General features: G+C 52.7%; 1 pseudogene; it reads left to right on the top strand.

Moving 5' to 3' along the window:
- The first annotated feature begins 2,515 nt into the window (after window positions 1-2,515).
- On the top strand, window positions 2,516-5,243 carry LOC132430235 (elongation factor 1-alpha-like; annotated as a pseudogene).
- Window positions 5,244-5,687: the final 444 nt, after the last annotated feature.

Raw genomic sequence — 5,687 nt, 5'->3', positions numbered from 1 at the left:
GTGAATGGCTTAGCAGACTACTTGTCTGTTCTGGGGCACCCCAACTTGCCTGTAATGAGTTGACCTTATAAAATCAGTGAAATCAGACCACACCATAAAAACTGGGGCTGGGCAGCCCTGTGAGGGCTTCTCTGCAAAATCAACAATCGACAACAAAGGCTGTACTATCGGACCAGGACAACGTCACGTGGAACGCAGAAGGAATGAAGTTGCTTTTGGCAAGAATATAAGATCAGTAGATAGTTTGGGAGCAACAGAAGAGGAAAAAGCACTTACTTTTTCAGTTTTGTGGTCACCAATGTGGGTGACCCACTGTCCCCTGGTACTCTTTTACTTTCTAGTTGAGCGTTTCCTCCTGGCCTTACAGGCCTTTTCTCCAGGCTCTTAAACAGAAGGAAACATTCCGTCCGTTTCTCTGTCATTAACTCCTGAGCGTGTATGCTCTTCTCTCTCTTCTGGTAATCACACTGTATTAGTGTAATTCAGCATTATCTTGTTTCACTGTGGTCTGCGCTACAGGGAGGGCGGGGATCTGATGTGGAAAGCAAATGTCCCCTAAGGGAGAGCAAGTAAGCAAGGCCATTCTAGCGCATGGTGGGGGGCGGAGCGGGGTGGGGGGTGGGGAGCGGGGTGGGGGGGGAGGGGAGGGGGAGGGGAGGGGAGGGGGAAGGGAGGGGGAGGGGAGGGAGAGGGGATGAGGGGGAGGGGAGGGAGAGGGGATGAGGGGGAGGGGAGGGAGAGGGGATGAGGGGGAGGGGAGGGAGAGGGGATGAGGGGGAGGGGAGGGGGACGCTCTGCTGCTTCACCCCACCCCCCCACCCCTGGCTTGCAGCTCCAGGTTTTCACATTGGATATGACAGCCCTGGAAGTTCTCCCCCCAAAAGTATAAAAGAGGGCTTCCCTGGTGGCGCAGTTGTTGAGAGTCCGCCTACCGATGCAGGGGACACGGGTTCGTGCCCCGGTCCGGGAAGATCCCCCATGCCGTGGAGCAGATGGGCCCATGAGCCATGGCCACTGAGCCTGCGCGTCCGGAGCCTGTGCTCCGCAACGGGAGAGGCCACAACAGTGAGAGGCCCGCGTACCGCAAAAAAAAAAAAAAAAAAGTATAAAAGAGCATATGTAAAGTTAGTTTTTAATGCAGTCTTAAAGGACAAGGGGATATTCTGAAATGGGGTTTTGGAGGCTAAAACATTTAGAATACATGTGAATATATAAGAAAATGGTTGTGGTGGTGGTCTCTGGGGAGAGGAACTGAGAGACTGGGATGGGGATGTATAAATCCTCTTACACATTTTGGATTTTGTATCACATTTTTTAAACAGGCTTTTTTAAAATTGAAGTACGGTTGATTTACAATGTTGTGTTAGTTTCAGATGTACAGCAAAGTGATTCAGTTATACATATTATTTTCAGATTCTTTTCCATTATAGGTTATTACAAGATATTGAATATAGTTCCCTGTGCCATACCAACCTTGTTGTTCATCTATTTTATAGGTAGTAGTGTGTACCTGTTATTCCCAAACTCCTAATTTATCCCTCCCCCACCCTTCCCCTCTGGTAACCATAAGCTTGCTTTCTATGTCTGTGAGGCTGTTTCTGTATTGCAAATAAGTTCATTTGTATCATTTTTTTAGATTCCACATATAAGTGATGTCATATGATATTTGTCTTTGTCTGACTTACTTCACTTAATGTGATACTCTCTAAGTCCATCCATGTTGCTGCAAATGGCGCTTTTTCATTATTTTTTTACGGCTGAGTAATATTCCATTGTATTGTACCACATCTTTTTTATCCATTCATCTGTCGATGGACATTTAGGTTGCTTCCATGTCTTGGCTAGTGTAAATAGGGCTCTTTGAACATTAGTCACCTACCATCTCTTCATCCGAATATCCAATCGGTCGGAGAAGAAGTCTGTGAAACTGAGTTTGGGGGAGGGAGTAGCATTTCCTAAACCAGTTGCAGCTCTGGTGTCAGCTTTGGAAGGTCCAGTGCTAGGTTTATAAAAGCAGGAGGCAAGACAGCTGTTGACTATGATCACAGCTGCTGCAGCTCTTGCTGGATCGACTTAGTTCCTTTTTCTCTGGAGGTAGGGACTTGCAGGGGGCAGGGGACAAACTGCAAATTACACAGTGTCAGGGTTTCTTGTAAAAGAAGTGGGCCGGGGCTGGGGAGTGCGGTGGGGTGGAGGGATGGGAGGGACGGGGAATGCCCAACATGTTCTGGGGAGTCTTGCACAGGAGAAAGGATGAATGGGCCAGGACTGCTGAGAAGTACCAGCTATGGCCCTGGGATTGTGACTCTTGCCAGGGCGTGAGACTGGCAAGTATTTTACTTTTCAGTTGACGCTACCGTGTCCCAGGCTCCGGGCTAGGCTGTGAAGTGGGGAGGGGGGTGCTGGGCAGGAGCAGAGTGGAGGGGAGGGGAGGAGAGAGGCAGGCCTGGAACGCTGTGGCCTCACCTGCCCCGTGTTCCCCTCTAGCAGTGACTGAAGGAAGGAACCCACCGCCATGGGCAAAGATAAGACCCGTATCAATATCGTTGTCATTGGCCACGTGGACTCTGGCAAGTCCACTACCACCGGGCATCTCATCTACGAGTGTGGGGGGATCCACAAGAGGACCATCAAGAAGTCTGAGAAGGAGGCAGCCCAGGTAAGGCACCCACGTGCGATGTTGGCCTCTAGGTGCTGGGGTGGGGGGGATGGATGTCCTGCTTCTCGGTGGGTCCAGCGCAGACAGCAGGGTGCGCTGTGAGGTCTAAGGCAACACAGAATTCCCTGGGATAGGTCAGTCTGCTGGCCATTGATGTGCTCTACTCACTCCCCACCCCTCCCCAGATGGGTAAGGGCTCCTTCAAGTACGCCCGGGTGTTGGACAAACTGAAGGCAGAGAGAGAGCGTGGCATTACCATGCACATCTCCCTGCGGAAGTTTGAAACCAGCAAGTACTACATCACCATCATCGATGCCCCATGAACATGATCATGGGCACCTCCCAGGTAAAGCAGCCCTTGTTCCCAGGGCCCTCCCTTTCGGATGGGGGCGGGGCAGGCGCAGAGGAAGGGAGGAAACTCAGGCTTTACTTCTGGGACTCTGGGAAGGAGGGTATCATAAGCCTCAGAAGGTTTTCCTCATCCATGCCAATCATCAATTCTGAAAGAACCAGAGGAGGACAGACTCTGTGAGGCTCAGATACGGGCCCCCTTTCAGGCTGGGGCAGGGACCAGGTTTTCTGACACCTAGACGAGTAGATCACTTGGGGTCCGTCTGGGAGGAAGGAACTACAAGCTCATTTATGGGACTAGGTGAGAGTTTGACTGGGAGGCGGGACCTCTGTGCACAATAGTAACCAAGGGACCCACGAACTTATCAACTTCTGGGGAGCATCCCGTCCCCGAGCTTTCCCAAGGGACCCGGGACTGCCCGAAACTCTAGCAGGCTTCCCAGCCCGGCCGGCGCCCGCTCCCCTAACTAAGCCCTTGACCCCGTGGTGTCTGTGTCCTGCAGGCCGACTATGCAGTGCTTATCGTGGCCGGCGGCGTGGGCGAGTTCGAGGCGGGCATCTCCAAGAACGGGCAGACCCGCGAGCGCACGCTTCTGGCCTTCACCTTGGGCATGAAGCAGCTGATCGTGGCCATCAACAAGATGGACTCGACCGAGCCCGCCTTCCCGGAGATCACGGAGGAAGTGAGTGCCTACATCAGAAGATTGGCTACAACCCTGCATCCCTGGCCTTCGTGCCCATCTCGGGCTGGCACAGCGACAACATGCTAGAGCCCAGCAGCAACGTGAGTGCAGACCAGGTCTGCAGGTGCGTGTCGCGGGTCTTGGTCCCGGTCCCGGTCCTGTTACTGGGGTGGGCGCACCGGGAGTCATGCCCCAGGCTCACCTCCACTACGTTCTGCATCCTCCCGCAGATGCCCTGGTTCAAGGGCTGGAAGGTTGAGCGAAAGGAGGGAAACGCCACCCAGGTGACACTGCTGGAAGCTCTGGACTCCATCCTCCTGCCCACTAGCCCTGTCAACAAGCCCCTGAGGCTGCCTCTGCAAGACGTGTACAAGATTGGAGGCGAGGTGACAGGGCTTCTTGAGGAATGAAGGAGCTGAGAATGAGGTCTGGTGTCTGACTTGCCAGGGTTCAGATCCTGACTTCTGAGCTGTGATAAAGTGTAAAGCCCCCAGCGTTTCCAAATTATCTGACACAGAAGAAACAGCCAGTCCTGTAGGTGGCCTTGGTCCTTGAGCCCCAGGACCAAGGGACTCCCCCAGAAGCCAGTTCTCACTGGGTGGATCTAGAATCTTTCTGACTGCCCTTCTTCCCATTGGACAGGCATTGACACTGTGCCCTTGGGCCATGTGGAGACCGGCTTCCTGAAACCTGGCATGGTGGTCACCGTTGCCCCCAGCAACGTCACCACTGAGGTCAAGTCTATGGAGATGCACCACGAGGCCCTGCCCGAGGCCCTGCCCAGTGACAAAGTGGGCTTCAACGTGAAGAATGTGTCCGTGAAGGACATCTGACATGGCAACGTGGTCAGAGACAGCAAGAACGAACCCCCCATAGAGGCCAGCAGCTTTGTGGTGCAGGTAGGTGCCCAGGAAGCCAAGGGCCTTGGTGCTTGGTGGTGATGGAAATGCTTCTTAGAAATTAGTCCCAGTTCAGTGGAAGCCCCAGGTTGGTTGAGGGTTGGCCCCAGATCACAGGTGCCATCCGATCTCTTCTAATTCCATCCTCCTTCCCCGCCAGGGTATAGTCTTGAATCACCCGGGACAGATCCATGCCGGTGCTGGACTGCCACATGGCCCACGTCTCCTGCAAGCTTGCTGAACTGAGGGAAAAGATTGACCGGCACTCAGGCAAGAAGCTGGAGGACAACCCCAAGGCCCTGACGCAGCCATAGTGCAGATGGTCCCCAGCGAGGCCATGTGTGTGGAGACCTTCTCTGAGTACCCACCTCTGGGTGAGCCAGGGACTGGTGGCTGCTGAGTCCTGGGAAGGAAAGCACCTCTGACTGAGGCCAAGGAGGCTTTCTCCTTCAGTGTCACTTTACAGAAACCCCATTCTTCCTTCCTCCTCCAGGCTGTTTTGCTCTGCAGGACATGAGGCAAACAGTGGCCACTGGAGTCATCAAGGCGGTGGAGGAGAAGACAGCCTCTGCGGCCAAGTTCAGCAGTGAAGGCCAGGAGGAAATGAAGCGTGTCCTCGGCAACCTCCACTATATGAGATACTGCTATTGACAGAATAAAATTAATCATAAAACTTAAACTAGCTGTCTTGGTTTCTTCCAAGGAGGAAAGCATCAGGTTAATGAGGAAACTCTGGGTAGAAGAACAACTGATTTAAGGCCCATAGGCTTCAAAGTTTTATGCTGTGGGTGGTGAACACAATTCAGGGTCTCACCTCCTTCTCCCACCCATCCTCTTCCCATTTCCCTCGATCCTAATCACCTCTGGCTGGTCCTCTCTGTGAGGAAGAGGAATTGTTTGGGGATGTGATAAAGTGTATTCACAATGGCGTAGGGTAGGATCCCAGTGCCAATAGGCTAGTTCAGTGCTAACATCCCCTCACCCACCCTCACTTTCATATAGATATATTTTTCTTTTTTTATTAAAGTATAGTTGATTTACAACGCTGTGTTAGTTTCAGGTGTACAGCAAAGTGATTCAGTTACACACACACAC

This window comes from Delphinus delphis, chromosome 8 (genome assembly GCF_949987515.2).
Source record: "Delphinus delphis chromosome 8, mDelDel1.2, whole genome shotgun sequence".
In the NCBI taxonomy this organism is placed as follows: domain Eukaryota; kingdom Metazoa; phylum Chordata; class Mammalia; order Artiodactyla; family Delphinidae; genus Delphinus; species Delphinus delphis.
The sequence above is the reverse complement of the archived record's forward strand: the minus strand, read 5'-3'. Positions and strand labels throughout refer to the sequence as shown.